The sequence below is a fragment of the Schistocerca gregaria genome, unplaced genomic scaffold (assembly GCF_023897955.1).
Source record: "Schistocerca gregaria isolate iqSchGreg1 unplaced genomic scaffold, iqSchGreg1.2 ptg000047l, whole genome shotgun sequence".
NCBI lineage: Eukaryota > Metazoa > Arthropoda > Insecta > Orthoptera > Acrididae > Schistocerca > Schistocerca gregaria.
This window is the reverse complement of record NW_026061704.1, coordinates 2463600-2479716: the sequence shown is the minus strand read 5'-3', so window position 1 is coordinate 2479716 and position 16117 is coordinate 2463600.

The following is a 16117-nucleotide window of genomic DNA, read 5'->3' as shown; positions in this document are numbered from 1 at the left end:
GCTTTGGTGCCTTGGTAATGAGCTATGTCCTTAAGATTCTGCATGAAAGGAGGACTAGCAGGCGAGTTGCATGGGAGAATGTGAAAAGTGTTCATATGTAGTAAAAACCTGAGAAATCCGTCCGTTTTCGTCATTTGTTATCGAATCGACTTAGAGCCAGATCGACACATTGGCCGCTCTTCTCTCTGAAACGGTTGTACTTATCGTCTGCAAAGCTATGTCGCGTGCTGCGGTATGCTGAGACACTACAAGCACCATAGTAGAACACAGATGAAGCTTCTAAGTTGATGTACTAGCCAGTAAGAGGTAGTACAATTCAAGTTTTAGGTACTGAATATTGACGTTTATCTGGCTTTGGTGCCTTGGACATGAGCTAGAACCTTAAGATTTTGCATGAAAGGAGGACTAGCAGCCGAGTTGCACGGGAGAATGTGAAAAGTGTTCATATGTAGTAAAAACCTGAGAAATCGGTCCGTTTTCGTCATTTGTTATCGAATCGACTTAAAGCCAGATCGTCACATTGGCCGCTCTTCTCTGTGAAACGGTTGTACTTATCGTCTGCAAAGCTATGACGCGTGCTGCGGGATGCGGAGACACTTAATGCACCATAGTAGAACACAGATGAAGCTTCTAAGTAGATGTAATAGCCAGTACGAAGTAGTACAATTCAAGATTTAGGTATCGATTATTGACTTTTTAGCTGGCTTTGGTGCCTTGGACATGAGCTAGGACCTTAAGATTCTGCATGAAAGGAGGACTAGCAGCCGAGTTGAACGGGAGAATGCGAAAAGTGTTCATGTGTAGTAAAAACCTGAGAAATCCGACCGTTTTCGCAATTTATTATCGAATCGACTTAAAGCCAGATCGTCACATTGGCCGATCTTCTCTCTGAAACGGTTGTACTTATCGTCTGCAAAGCTATGTCGCGTGCTGCGGTATGCGGAGACACTAAAAGCACCATAGTAGAACACAGATTAAGCTTCTAAGTTGATGTAATAGCCAGTAAGAAGTAGTATAATTCAAGTTTTAGGTATCGATTATTGACTTTTTGCTGGCTTTGGTGCCTTGGACATGAGGTAGGACCTTAAGATTCTGCATGAAAGGAGGGCTAGCAGCCGAGTTGCAAGGGAGAATGTTAAAAGTGTTCATATGTAGTAAAAACCTGAGAAATCCGTTCGTTTTCGTCATTTGTTATCGAATCGACTTAAAGCCAGATCGTCACATTTGACGCTCTTCTCTCTGAAATGGTTGTACTTATCGTCTGCAAAGCTATGTCGCGTGCTTCGGTATGCGGAGACACTAAAAGCACTATAGTAGAACACAGATGAAGCTTCTAAGTTGACGTAATAGCCAGTAAGGAGTAGTACAATTCAAGTTTTAGGTATCGATTAATGACATTTTAGCTGGCTTTGGTACATTGGACATGAGCTAGGACCTTAAGATTCTGCATGAAAGGAGGACTAGCAGCCGCGTTGCACGGGAGTATGTGATAGGTGTTTATGTGTAGTAAAAACCTGAGAAATCCTTCCATTTTCGTCATTTGTTATCGAATCGACTTAAAGCCAGATCGTCACATTGGCCGCTCTTCTCTCTGAAACGGTTGTACTTATCGTCTGCAAAGCTATGTCGCGTGCTGCGGTATGCGGAGACACTAAAAGCACCATAGTAGAACACAGATTAAGCTTCTAAGTTGATGTAATACCCAGTAAGAAGTAGGACAATTCAAGTTTTAGGTATCGATTATTGATTTTTAGCTGGTTTTTGTGCCTTGGACATGAGCTAGGACCTTATGATTCTGCATGAAAGGAGGACTAGCAGCCGAGTTGCATGGGAGAATGTGAAAAGTGTTCATATGTAGTAAAAACCTGAGAAATCGGTCCGTTTTCGTCATTTGTTATCGAATCGACTTAAAGCCAGATCGTCACATTGGCCGCTCTTCTCTGTGAAACGGTTGTACTTATCGTCTGCAAAGCTATGACGCGTGCTGCGGGATGCGGAGACACTTAATGCACCATAGTAGAACACAGATGAAGCTTCTAAGTAGATGTAATAGCCAGTAAGAAGTAGTACAATTCAAGATTTAGGTATCGATTATTGACTTTTTAGCTGGCTTTGGTGCCTTGGACATGAGCTAGGACCTTAAGATTCTGCATGAAAGGAGGACTAGCAGCCGAGTTGAACGGGAGAATGCGAAAAGTGTTCATATGTAGTAAAAACCTGAGAAATCCGACCGTTTTCGCAATTTATTATCGAATAGACTTAAAGCCAGATCGTAACATTGGCCGCTCTTCTCTCTGAAACGGTTGTACTTATCGTCTGCAAAGCTATGTCGCGTGCTGCGGTATGCGGAGACACTAAAAGCACCATAGTAGAACACAGATTAAGCTTCTAAGTTGATGTAATAGCCAGTAAGAAGTAGTATAATTCAAGTTTTAGGTATCGATTATTGACTTTTTGCTGGCTTTGGTGCCTTGGACATGAGGTAGGACCTTAAGATTCTGCATGAAAGGAGGGCTAACAGCCGAGTTGCAAGGGAGAATGTTAAAAGTGTTCATATGTAGTAAAAACCTGAGAAATCCGTTCGTTTTCGTCATTTGTTATCGAATCGACTTAAAGCCAGATCGTCACATTGGCCACTCTTCTCTCTGAAACGGTTGTACTTATCGTCTGCAAAGCTATGTCGCGTGCTGCGGTATGCGGAGACACTAAAAGCACCATTGTAGAACATAGATGAAGCTTCTAAGTTGATGTAATAGCCAGTCAGAAGTAGTACAATTCAAGTTTTAGGTATCGATTATTGACTTTTTAGCTAGCTTTGGTGCCCTGGACCTGAGCTAGGACCTTAAGATTCTGCATGAAAGGAGGACTAGCAGCCGAGTTGATCGGGAGTATGTGAAAAGTGTTCATATGTAGTAAAAACCTGAGAATTCCGTTCGTTTTCGTCATTTGTTATCGAATCGACTTAAAGCCAGATCGTCACATTTGACGCTCTTCTCTCTGAAACGGTTGTACTTATCGTCTGCAAAGCTATGTCGCGTGCTTCGGTATGCGGAGACACTAAAAGCACTATAGTAGAACACAGATGAAGCTTCTAAGTTGACGTAAGAGCCAGTAAGGAGTAGTACAATTCAAGTTTGAGGTATCGATTAATGACCTTTCAGCTGGCTTTGGTACATTGGACATGAGCTAGGACCTTAAGAATCTGCATCAAAGGAGGACTAGCAGCCGAGTTGCAAGGGACAATGTTAAAAGTGTTCATATGAAGTAAAAACCTAAGAAATCCGTTCGTTTTTGTCATTTGTTATCGAATCGACTTAAAGCCACATCGTCACATTTGCCCCTCTTCTCTCTGAAACGATTGTACTTATCGTCTGCAAAGCTATGTCGCGTGCTGCGGTATGCGGAGGCACTAAAATCACCATAGCGGAACACAGATGAAGCTTCTAAGTTGATGTAGTAGCCAGTAAGAAGTAGTACAATTCAAGTTTTAGGTATCGATAATTGACTTTTTAGCTGGCTTTGGTGCCTTGGTCATGATCTATGTCCTTAAGATTCTGCATGAAAGGAGGACTAGCAGCCGAATTGCATGGGAGAATGTGAAAAGTGTTCATATGTAGTAAAAAACTGAGAAATCCGTCCGATTTCGTCATTTGTTATCGAATCAACTTGAAGCCAAATCGTCACATTGGCCGCTCTTCTCTCTGAAACGGTTGTACTTATCGTCTGCAAAGCTATGTCGCGTGATGCGGTATGCGGAGACACTAAAAGCACCATAGTAGAACACAGATGAAGCTTCTAAGTTGATGGAATAGCCAGGAAGGAGTAGTACAATTCAAGTTTTAGGTATCGAATATTGACTTTTTAGCTGGGTTTGGAGACTTGGACATGAGCTAGGACCTTAAGATTCTGCATGGAAGGAGGACTAGCAGCCGAGTTGCACGGGAGGATGCGAAAAGTGTTCATATGTAGTAAAAACCTGAGAAATCCGTCCGTTTTCGTAATTGATTATCGAATCGACTTAAAGCAGTGCGTCACATTGGCCGCTTTTCTCTCTGAAACGGTTGTACTTATCGTCTGCAAAGCTATGTCGTCTGCTGCGGTATGCGGAGACACTAAAAGCACCATAGTAGAACACAGATGAAGCTTCTAAGTTGATGTAATAGCCAGTAGGAAGTAGTACAATTCTAGTTTTAGGTATTGAATATTGAATTTTTAGCTGGCTTTGGTGCCTTGGACATGAGCTAGGACCTTAATATTCTGCATGAAAGGAGGACTAGCAGCCGAGTTGCATGAGAGAAAGTGAAAAGTGTTCAAATGTAGTAAAAACCTGAGAAATACGTCTGTTTTCGTCATTTGCTATCGAATCGACTTAAAGCCAGATCGTCACATTGGCCGCTCTTCTCTCTGAAACGGTTGTACTTATCGTCTGCAAAGCTATGTCGCGTGCTGCGGTATGCGGAGACACTAAAAGCACCATAGTAGAACACAGATGAAGCTTCTAAGTTGATGTAATAGCCAGTAAGATGTAGTACAATTCAAGTTTTAGGTATCGATTATTGACTTTTTAGCTGGCTTTGGTGCCTTGGACATGAGCTAGGACCTTAAGATTCTGCATGAAAGGAGGACTAGCAGCCAAGTTGCACGGGAGAATGTGAAAAGTGTTCATATGTAGTAAAAACCTGAGAAATCCGTCCGATTTCGTCATTTGTTATCGAATCGACTTAAAGCCAGATCGTCAGATTGGCCGCTCTTCTCTCTGAAACGGTTGTACTTATCGTCTGCAAAACCATGTCGCGTGCTTCGGTATGCGGAGAAACTAAAAGCACCGTAGTAGAACACAGATGAAGCTTCTAAGTTGATGTAATAGCCAGTAAGAAGTAGTAGAATTCAAGTTTTAGGTATCGATTATTGACTTTTTAGCTGGCTTTGGTGCCGTGGACATGAGCTAGGACCTTAAGATTCTGCATGAAAGGAGGACTAGCAGCCGAGTTGCACGGGAGGATTTGAAAAGTGTTCATATGTAGTAAAAACCTGAGAAATCCGTCCATTTTCCTCATTTGTTATCGAATCGTTTTAAAGCCAGATCGTCACCTTAGCCGCTCTTCTCTCTGAAACGGTTGTACTTATCGTCTGCAAAGCTATGTCGCGAGCTGTGGTATGCGGAGACACTAAAATCACCATAGTAGGAACAGATGAAGCATCTAAGTTGATGTAATAGCCAGTAAGAAGTAATCCAATTCAAGTTTTGGGTATCGATTATTGACTTTTTAGCTGGCTTTGGTGCCTTGGACATGAGCTAAGAGCTTAAGATTCTGCATGAAAGGAGGACTAGCAGTCGAGTTGCACGGGAGAATGTGAAAAGTGTTCATATGCAGTAAAAACCTGAGACATCCGTACGTTTTCGTCATTTGTTATCGAATCGACTTCAAGCCAGATCGTCACATTGGCCGCTCTTCTCTCTGAAACGGTTGTACTTATCGTCTGCAAAACTATGTCGTCTGCTGCGGTATGCTGAGAGACTACAAGCACCATAGTAGAACACAGATGAAGCTTCTAAGTTGATGTAATAGCCAGTAGGAAGTAGTACAATTCAAGTTTTAGGTATTGAATATTGAATTTTTAGCTGGCTTTGGTGCCTTGGACATGAGCTAGGACCTTAATATTCTGCATGAAAGGAGGACTAGCAGCCGAGGTGCATGAGAGAATGTGAAAAGTGTTCAAATGTAGTAAAAACCTGAGAAATACGTCTGTTTTCGTCATTTGTTATCGAATCGACTTAAAGCCAGATCGTCACATTGGCCGCTCTTCTCTCTGAAACGGTTGTACTTATCGTCTGCAAAGCTATGTCGCGTGCTGCGGTATGTGGAGACACTAAAAGCACCATAGTAGAACACAGATGAAGCTTCTAAGTTGATGTAATACCCAGTAAGAATTAGTACAATTCAAGTTTTAGGTATTGATTATTGAATTTTTAGCTGGCTTTGGTGCCTTGGACATGAGCTAGGACCTTAAGATTCAGCATGAAAGGAGGACTAGCAGCCGAGTTGCACGGGAGAATGTGAAAAGTGTTCATATGTAGTAAAAACCTGAGAAATCCGTCCGTTTTCGTCATTTGTTATCGAATCGACTTAGAGCCAGATCGACACATTGGCCTCTCTTCTCTCTGAAACGGTTGTACTTATCGTCTACAAAGCTATGTGGCGTGCTGTGTTATGCGGAGACACTAAAAGCACCATAGTAGAACACAGATGAAGCTTCTAAGTTGATGTAATAGCCAGTAAGGAGTAGTCCAATTCAAGTTTTAGGTATCGATTATTGACTTTTTAGCTGGCTTTGGTGCCTTGGACATGAGCTAGGACCTTAAGATTCTGCATGAAAGGAAGACTAGCAGCCGAGTTGCACGGGAGAATGTGAAAAGTGTTCATATGTAGTAAAAACCTGAGAAATCCGTCCGTTTTCGTCATTTGTTATCGAATCGACGTAAAGCCAGATCGCCACATTGGCCGATCTTCTCTTTGAAACGGATGTACTTATCGTCTGCAAACCTATGTCGCGTGCTGCGGTATGCTGAGACACTATAAGCACCATAGTAGAACACAGATCAAGCTTCTAAGTTGATGTAATAGCCAGTAAGAAGTAGTACAATTCAAGTTTTAGGTATTGAATATTGACCTTTTAGCTGGCTTTGGTGCTTTGGACATGAGCTAGGACCTTAAGATTCTGCATGAAAGGATGACTAGCAGCCGAGTTGCAGGGGAGAATGTGAAAAGTGTTCATATGTAGTAAAAACCTGAGAAATCCGTCCGTTTTGGTCATTTGTTATCGAATCGACTTAAAGCCAGATCGTCACATTGGCCGATCTTCTCTCTGAAACGGATGTACTTATCGTCTGCAAAGCTATGTCGCGTGCTGCGGTATGCGGAGAAACTAAAAGCAACGTAGTAGAACACAGATGAAGCTTCTAAGTTGATGTAATAGCCAGAAAGAAGCAGTACATTTCAAGTTTTAGGTATTGATTATTGACTTTTTAGCTGGCTTTGGTGCCTTGGACATGAGCTAGGTCTTTAAGATTCTGCATGAAAGGAGGACTAGCAGCCGAGTTGCACGGGAGAATGTGAAAAGTGTTCATATGTAGTAAAAACCTGAGAAATCCGTCCGTTTTCGTCATTTGTTATCGAATCGACTTAAAGCCAGATCGTCACATTGGCCGCTCTTCTCTCTGAAACGGTTGTACTTATCGTCTGCAAAGCTATGTCGCGTACTGCGGTATTCGGAGACACGAAAAGCAACATAGTAGAACACAGATGAAGCTTCTAAAATGATGTAATAGCCAGTAAGAAGTAGTACAATTCAAGTTTTAGGTATCGATTATTGACTTTTTAGCTGGCTTTGGTGCCTTGGACATGAGCTAGGACCTTAAGATTCTGCATGAAAGGAGGACTAGCAGCCGAGTTGCACGGGAGAATGTGAAAAGTGTTCATATGTAGTAAAAACCTGAGAAATCCGTCAGTTTTCGTCATTTGTTACCAAATCGACTTAAAGCCAGATCGTCACATTGGCCGATCTTCTCTCTGAAACGGTTGTACTTATCGTCTGCAAAGCTATGTCGCGTGTTGCCGTAGGCGGAAACAGGAAAAGCACCATAATAGAACACAGATGAAGCTTCTAAGTTGATGTAATAGCCAGTAAGAAGTAGTCCAATTCAAGTTTTAGGTATCGGTTATTGACTTTTTAGCTGGCTTTGGTGCCTTGACCATGAGCTAGGACCTTAAGATTCTGCATGAAAGGAGGACTAACAACCGAGTTGCACGGGAGAATGTGAAAAGTGTTCATATGTAGTAAAAACCTGAGACATCCGTCCGTTTTCGTCATTTGTTATCGAATCGACTTAAAGCCACATCGTCACATTGGCCGCTCTTCTCTCTGAAACGGTTGTACTTATCGTCTACAAGACTATGTCGCGTGCTGCGTTATGCGGAGACACTAAAAGCACCATAGTAGAACACAGATGAAACTTCTAAGTTGATGTAATAGCCAGTAAGAGGTAGTACAATTCAAGTTTTAGGTATCGATTATTGACTTTTTAGCTGGCTTTGGTGCCTTGGACATGCGCTAGGACCTTAAGATTTTGCATGAAAGGAGGACTAGCAGCCGAGTTGCACGGGAGAATGTGAAAAGTGTTCATATGTAGTAAAAACCTGAGACATCCATCCGTTTTCGTCATTTGTTATCGAATCGACTTAAAGCCAGATCGTCACATTGGCCGCTCTTCTCTCTGAAACGGTTGTACTTATCGTCTGCAAAGCTATGTCGCGAGCTGTGGTATGCGGAGACACTAAAATCACCATAGTAGGAACAGATGAAGCATCTAAGTTGATGTAATAGCCAGTAAGAAGTAATCCAATTCAAGTTTTGGGTATCGATTATTGACTTTTTAGCTGGCTTTGGTGCCTTGGACATGAGCTAAGAGCTTAAGATTCTGCATGAAAGGAGCAGCCGAGTTGCACGGGAGAATGTGAAAAGTGTTCATATGTAATAAAAACCTGAGAAATCCGTCCGTTTTCGTCATTTGTTATCGAATCGACTTAAAACCAGATGGTCACATTGGCCGCTCTTCTCTCTGAAACGGTTGTACTTATCGTCTACAAAGCTATGTCGCGTGCTGCGGTATGCGGAGACACTAAAAGCACCATAGTAGAACACAGATGAAGCTTCTAAGTTAATGTAATAGCCAGTAAGAAGTAGTACAATTCAAGTTTTAGGTATCGATTATTGACTTTTTAGCTGGCTTTGGTGCCTTGGACATGAGCTAGGACCTTAAGATTCTGCATGAAAGGGGGACTAGCAGCCGAGTTGCACGGGAGAATGTGAAAAGTGTTCATATGCAGTAAAAACCTGAGACATCCGTCCGTTTTCGTCATTTGTTATCGAATCGACTTAAAGCCAGATCGTCACATTGGCCGCTCTTCTCCCTGAAACGGTTGTACTTATCGTCTGCAAAGCTATGTCGCGAGCTGTGGTATGCGGAGACACTAAAATCACCATAGTAGGAACAGATGAAGCATCTAAGTTGATGTAATAGCCAGTAGGAAGTAATCCAATTCAAGTTTTGGGTATCGATTATTGACTTTTTAGCTGGCTTTGGTGCCTTGGACATGAGCTAAGAGCTTAAGATTCTGCATGAAAGGAGCAGCCGAGTTGCACGGGAGAATGTGAAAAGTGTTCATATGTAATAAAAACCTGAGAAATCCGTCCGTTTTCGTCATTTGTTATCGAATCGACTTAAAACCAGATCGTCACATTGGCCGCTCTTCTCTCTGAAACGGTTGTACTTATCGTCTACAAAGCTATGTCGCGTGCTGCGGTATGCGGAGACACTAAAATCACCATAGTAGGAACAGATGAAGCATCTAAGTTGATGTAATAGCCAGTAAGAAGTAGTACAATTCAAGTTTTAGGTATTGATTATTGAATTTTTAGCTGGCTTTGGTGCCTTGGACATGAGCTAGGACCTTAAAATTCTGCATGAAAGGATGACTAGCAGCCGAGTTGCATGAGAGAATGTGAAAAGTGTTCAAATGTAGTAAAAACCTGAGAAATACGTCTGTTTTCGTCATTTGTTATCGAATCGACTTAAAGCCAGATCGTCACATTGGTCGCTCTTCTCTCTGAAACGGTTGTAGTTATCGTCTGCAAAGCTATGTCGCGTGCTGCGGTATGCGGAGACACTAAAAGCACCATAGTAGAACACAGATGAAGCTTCTAAGTTGATGTAATACCCAGTAAGAATTAGTACAATTCAAGTTTTAGGTATTGATTATTGACTTTTTAGCTGGCTTTGGTGCCTTGGACATGAGCTAGGACCTTAAGATTCTGCATGAAAGGAGAACTAGCAGCCGAGTTGCACGGGAGAATGTGAAAAGTGTTCATATGTAGTAAGAACCTGAGAAATCCGTCCGTTTTCGTCATTTGTTATCGAATCGACTTAGAGCCAGATCGTCACATTGGCCGATCTTCTCTCTGAAACGGATGTACTTATCGTCTGCAAAGCTATGTCGCGTGCTGCGGTATGCTGAGACACTATAAGCACCATAGTAGAACACAGATCAAGCTTCTAAGTTGATGTAATAGCCAGTAAGAAGTAGTACAGTTCAAGTTTTAGGTATTGAATATTGACCTTTTAGCTGGCTTTGGTGGTTTGGACATGAGGTAGGACCTTAAGATTCTACATGAAAGGACGACTAGCAGCCGAGTTGCAGGGGAGAATGTGAAAAGTGTTCATATGTAGTAAAAACCTGAGAAATCCGTCCGTTTTGGTCATTTGTTATCGAATCGACTTAAAGCCAGATCGTCACATTGGCCGCTCTTCTCTCTGAAACGGTTGTACTTATCGTCTGCAAAACTATGTCGCGTGCTGCGGTATGCAGACAAACTAAAACCACCGTAGGAGAACACACATGAAGCTTCTAAGTTGATGTAATAGCCAGTAAGAAGTAGTACAATTCAAGTTTTAGGTATTGATTATTGACTTTTTAGCTGGCTTTGGTGCCTTGGACATGAGCTAGGACCTTAAGATTCTGCATGAAAGGAGGACTAGCAGCCGAGTTGCACGGGAGAATGTGAAAAGTGTTCATATGTAGTAAAAACCTGAGAAATCCGTCCGTTTACGTCATTTGTTATCGAATCGACTTAAAGCCAGATCGACACATTGGCCGCTCTTCTCTCTGAAACGGTTGTACTTATCGTCTGCAAAGCTTTGTCGCGTGCTGCGGTATGCTGAGACACTACAAGCACCATAGTAGAACACAGATGAAGCTTCTAAATTGAGGTAATAGCCAGTAAGAGGTAGTACAATTCAAGTTTTAGGTATTGAATATTGACCTTTCAGCTGGCTTTGGTGCCTTGGACATGAGATAGGACCTTAAGATTCTGCATGAAAGGAGGACTAGCAGCCGAGTTGCACGGGAGAATGTGAAAAGTGTTCATATGTAATAAAAACCTGAGACATCCGTCCGTTTTCGTCATTTGTTATCGAATCGACTGAAAGCCACATCGTCACATTGGCCGCCCTTCTCTCTGAAACGGTTGTACTTATCGTCTGCAAAACTATGTCGCGTGCTGCGGTACGCGGAGAAACTAAAAGCATCGTAGTAGAACACAGATGAAGCTTCTAAGTTGATGTAATAGCCAGTAAGAAGTAGTACAATTCAAGTTTTAGGTATTGATTATTGACTTTTTAGCTGGCTTTGGTGCCTTGGACATGAGCTAGGATCTTAATATTCTGCATGAAAGGAGGACTAGCAGCCCAGTTGCACGGGAGAATGTGAAAAGTGTTCATATGTAGTAAAAACCTTAGAAATCCGTCCGTTTTCGTCATTTGTTATCGAATCGACTTAAAGCCAGATCGTCACATTAGCCGCTCCTCTCTCTGAAACGGTTGTACTTATCGTCTGCAAAGCTATGTCGCGTGCTGCGGTATGCGGAGACACTAAAATCACCACAGTAGAACACAAATGAAGCTTCTAAGTTGATGTAACAGCCAGTAAGAAGCAGTACAATTCAAGTTTTAGGTATTGATTATTGACTTTTTAGCTGGCTTTGGTGCCTTGGACATGAGCTAGGACCTTAAGATTCTGCATGAAAGGAGAACTAGCAGCCGAGTTGCACGGGAGAATGTGAAAAGTGTTCATATGTAGTAAGAACCTGAGAAATCCGTCCGTTTTCGTCATTTGTTATCGAATCGACTTAGAGCCAGATCGTCACATTGGCCGATCTTCTCTCTGAAACGGATGTACTTATCGTCTGCAAAGCTATGTCGCGTGCTGCGGTATGCTGAGACACTATAAGCACCATAGTAGAACACAGATCAAGCTTCTAAGTTGATGTAATAGCCAGTAAGAAGTAGTACAGTTCAAGTTTTAGGTATTGAATATTGACCTTTTAGCTGGCTTTGGTGGTTTGGACATGAGGTAGGACCTTAAGATTCTACATGAAAGGACGACTAGCAGCCGAGTTGCAGGGGAGAATGTGAAAAGTGTTCATATGTAGTAAAAACCTGAGAAATCCGTCCGTTTTGGTCATTTGTTATCGAATCGACTTAAAGCCAGATCGTCACATTGGCCGCTCTTCTCTCTGAAACGGTTGTACTTATCGTCTGCAAAACTATGTCGCGTGCTGCGGTATGCAGACAAACTAAAACCACCGTAGGAGAACACACATGAAGCTTCTAAGTTGATGTAATAGCCAGTAAGAAGTAGTACAATTCAAGTTTTAGGTATTGATTATTGACTTTTTAGCTGGCTTTGGTGCCTTGGACATGAGCTAGGACCTTAAGATTCTGCATGAAAGGAGGACTAGCAGCCGAGTTGCACGGGAGAATGTGAAAAGTGTTCATATGTAGTAAAAACCTGAGAAATCCGTCCGTTTACGTCATTTGTTATCGAATCGACTTAAAGCCAGATCGACACATTGGCCGCTCTTCTCTCTGAAACGGTTGTACTTATCGTCTGCAAAGCTTTGTCGCGTGCTGCGGTATGCTGAGACACTACAAGCACCATAGTAGAACACAGATGAAGCTTCTAAATTGAGGTAATAGCCAGTAAGAGGTAGTACAATTCAAGTTTTAGGTATTGAATATTGACCTTTCAGCTGGCTTTGGTGCCTTGGACATGAGATAGGACCTTAAGATTCTGCATGAAAGGAGGACTAGCAGCCGAGTTGCACGGGAGAATGTGAAAAGTGTTCATATGTAATAAAAACCTGAGACATCCGTCCGTTTTCGTCATTTGTTATCGAATCGACTGAAAGCCACATCGTCACATTGGCCGCCCTTCTCTCTGAAACGGTTGTACTTATCGTCTGCAAAACTATGTCGCGTGCTGCGGTACGCGGAGAAACTAAAAGCATCGTAGTAGAACACAGATGAAGCTTCTAAGTTGATGTAATAGCCAGTAAGAAGTAGTACAATTCAAGTTTTAGGTATTGATTATTGACTTTTTAGCTGGCTTTGGTGCCTTGGACATGAGCTAGGATCTTAATATTCTGCATGAAAGGAGGACTAGCAGCCCAGTTGCACGGGAGAATGTGAAAAGTGTTCATATGTAGTAAAAACCTTAGAAATCCGTCCGTTTTCGTCATTTGTTATCGAATCGACTTAAAGCCAGATCGTCACATTAGCCGCTCCTCTCTCTGAAACGGTTGTACTTATCGTCTGCAAAGCTATGTCGCGTGCTGCGGTATGCGGAGACACTAAAATCACCACAGTAGAACACAAATGAAGCTTCTAAGTTGATGTAACAGCCAGTAAGAAGCAGTACAATTCAAGTTTTAGGTATTGATTATTGACTTTTTAGCTGGCTTTGGTGCCTTGGACATGAGCTAGGACCTTAAGATTCTGCATGAAAGGAGGACTAGCAGCCAAGTTGCACGGGAGAATGTGAAAAGTATTCATATGTAGTAAAAACCTGAGAAATCCGTCTGTTTTCGTCATTTGTTATCGAATCGACCTAAAGCCAGATCGTCACATTGGCCGCTCTTCTCTCTGAAACGGTTGTACTTATAATCTGCAAAACTATGTCGCGTGCTGCAGCATGCGGAGAAACTAAAAGCACCGTAGTAGAACACAGATGAAGCTTCTAAGTTGATGTAATAGCCAGTAAGAAGCAGTACAATTCAAGTTTTAGGTATTGATTATTGACTTTTTAGCTGGCTTTGGTGCCTTGGACATGAGCTAGGACCTTAAGATTCTGCATGAAAGGAGGACTAGCAGCCGAATTGCACGGGAGAATGTGAAAAGTGTTCATATGTAGTAAAAACCTGAGAAATCCGTCCGTTTTCGTCATTTGTTATCGAATCGACTTAAGCCAGATCGTCACATTGGCCGCTCTTCTCTCTGAAACGGTTGTACTTATCGTCTGCAAAGCTATGTCGCGTACTGCGGTATTCGCAGACACTAAAAGCACCATAGTAGAACGCAGATGAAGCTTCTAAAATGATGTAATAGCCAGTAAGAAGTAGTACAATTCAAGTTTTAGGTATCGGTTATTGACTTTTTAGCTGGCTTTGGTGCCTTGGACATGAGCTAGGACCTTAAGATTCTGCATGAAAGGAGGACTAGCAGCCGAGTTGCACGGGAGAATGTGAAGTGTTCATATGTAGTAAAAACCTGAAAAATCCGTCCGTTTTCGTCATTTGTTATCGAATCGACTTAAAAACCAGATCGTCACATTGGCCGATCTTCTCTCTGAAACGGTTGTACTTATAGTCTGCAAAGCTATGTCGCGTGTTGCCGTAGGCGGAAACAGGAAAACCACCATAATAGAACACAGATGAAGCTTCTAAGTTGATGTAATAGCCAGTAAGAAGTAGTCCAATTCAAGTTTTATGTATCGGTTATTGACGTTTTAGCTGGCTTTGGTGCCTTGGACATGAGCTAGGACCTTAAGATTCTGCATGAGAGGAAGACTAGCAGCCGAGTTGCACGGGAGAATGTGAAAAGTGTTCATATGTAGTAAAAACCAGAGAAATCCGTCCGTTTTCGTCATTTGTTATCGAATCGACTTAAAGCCAGATCGTCACATTGGCCGATCTTCTCTCTGAAATGGATGTACTTATCGTCTGCAAAGCTATGTCGCGTGTTGCCGTAGGCGGAAACAGGAAAAGCACCATAATAGAACACAGATGAAGCTTCTAAGTTGATGTAATAGCCAGTAAGAAGTAGTCCAATTCAAGTTTTAGGTATCGATTATTGACTTTTTAGCTGGCTTTGGTGCCTTGGACATGAGGTAGGACCTTAAGATTCTGCATGAAAGGAGGACTAGCAGCCGAGTTGCACGGAAGAATGTGAAAAGTGTTCATATGTAGTAAAAACCTGAGAAATCCGCCGTTTTTCGTCATTTGTTATCGCATCGACTTAAAGCCACATCGACACATTGGCCGTTCTTCTCTCTGAAACGGTTGTACTTATGGTCTGCAAAGCTCTGTCGCGTGCTGCGGTATGCTGAGACACTACAAGCACCATAGTAGAACACAGATGAAGCTTCTAAGTTGATGTAATAGCCAGTAAGAGGTAGTACAATTCAAGTTATAGGTATTGAATATTGACCTTTTAGCTGGCTTTGGTGCCTTGGACATGAGCTAGGACCTTAAGATTCTGCATGAAAGGAGGACTAGCAGCCGAGTTGCACGGGAGAATGTGAAAAGTGTTCATATGTAGTAAAAACCTCAGACATCCGTCCGTTTTCGTCATTTGTTATTGAATCGATGTAAAGCCAGATCGTCACATTGGCCGCTCTTCTCTCTGAAACGGTTGTACTTATCGTCTGCAAAGCTATGTCGCGTACTGCAGTATTCGGAGACACTAAAAGTACCATAGTAGAACACAGATGAAGCTTCTAAGATGATGTAATAGCCAGTAAGAAGAAGTACAATTCAAGTTTTAGGTATCGGTTATTGACTTTTTAGCTGGCTTTGGTGCCTTGGACATGAGCTAGGACCTTAAGATTCTGCATGAAAGGAGGACTAGCAGCCGAGTTGCACGGGAGAATGTGAAAAGTGTTCATATGTAGTACAAACCTGAGAAATCCGTCCGTTTTCGTCATTTCTTATCGAATCGACTTAAAGCCAGATCGTCACATTGGCCGCTCTTCTCTCTGAAACGGTTCTACTTATCGTCTGCAAAGCTATGTCGCGTGTTGCCGTAGGCGGAAACAGGAAAAGCACCATAATAGAACACAGATGAATCTTCTATGTTGATGTAATAGCCAGTAAGAAGTAGTCCAATTCAAGTTTTAGGTATTGAATATTGACTTTTTAGCTGGTTTTGGTGCCTTGGACATGAGCTAGGACCTTAATATTCTGCATGAAAGGAGGACTAGCAGCCGAGCTGCACGGGAGAATGTGAAAAGTGTTCATATGTAGTAAAAACCTTAGAAATCCGTCCGTTTCCGTCATTTGTTATCGAATCGACTTAAAGCCAGATCGTCACATTGGTCGCTCTTCTCTCTGAAACGGTTGTACTTGTCGTCTGCAAAGCTATGTCACGTGCTGCGGTATGCGGAGACACTAAAATCACCACAGTAGAACACAGATGAAGCTTCTAAGTTAATGTAATAGCCAG